The sequence below is a fragment of the Macrobrachium nipponense genome, chromosome 19 (genome assembly GCF_015104395.2).
Source record: "Macrobrachium nipponense isolate FS-2020 chromosome 19, ASM1510439v2, whole genome shotgun sequence".
In the NCBI taxonomy this organism is placed as follows: domain Eukaryota; kingdom Metazoa; phylum Arthropoda; class Malacostraca; order Decapoda; family Palaemonidae; genus Macrobrachium; species Macrobrachium nipponense.
Genome location: NC_061088.1, coordinates 50,903,203 through 50,904,029, shown reverse-complemented (window position 1 = coordinate 50,904,029; position 827 = coordinate 50,903,203).

Below are 827 nucleotides of genomic sequence, written 5' to 3'. Positions count from 1 at the left end.
GCGTCCCGGGCTTTAGATAGTTACGCTAATTGTAAGTTTTAGGTAAATAAAAGGATATCTGGGTGTACATTTGTAACTGAAAAGTGTTTTAATAATTTACTGTATGGGAATTACACCGTTAATATTCGAAATAGGATATTATTATAATCGTTGAATGTAAGCTGAATGTAACTATCTAAAGCCTGGGACGCAGTGTTGCCATACAAAAACACCACAGGCGGATGGACAGATGAAAAAAAACAGAGTATAGTGATGAGCCAGTGACAGGGCTGGAAACTGACCAGTCACCAGTTGACCAGTATCTTCCCAGCAATCAAAGAGTACACATCTTTGCTCCGACCTCTCTGGACTAACCTGTCTTTCAAAAGTTATAACTTTAATTGCACCTCAGTTTTACCTTAAGAAAAGTAATGTTTCCCAATTTCATCACTAAGCATCGTCAAGCCAGTGATTTAAGGATTATAATGATATATGAGTGATAAACTTCAGTAAATTTAATACTATGCTATTCATAGTGAAATAAACATGAAATTTTTAATATCAAATATATTCTTTCATTCCCTACATGACATCGCAGTGCTTTCATCATTTATCGTCTTGTGTTTTATACAATATCGTAGCTTAAATGTTATGAATGACAATTCTACCAAAAATTATTATAGGTAGGGCTATCAATATGAAAATAACAAGCAAAAGATAAAGAGTATTAAAATGAGCCGGGATGCGTGCAGAAGATAGCCTCCCCCGGGATACCACCCAGCTCAACTTTACACATAGTTTACTTCTAGAGGAATCTTTTGCTTTCGCTTGTTGTTATTGTCGGCTAT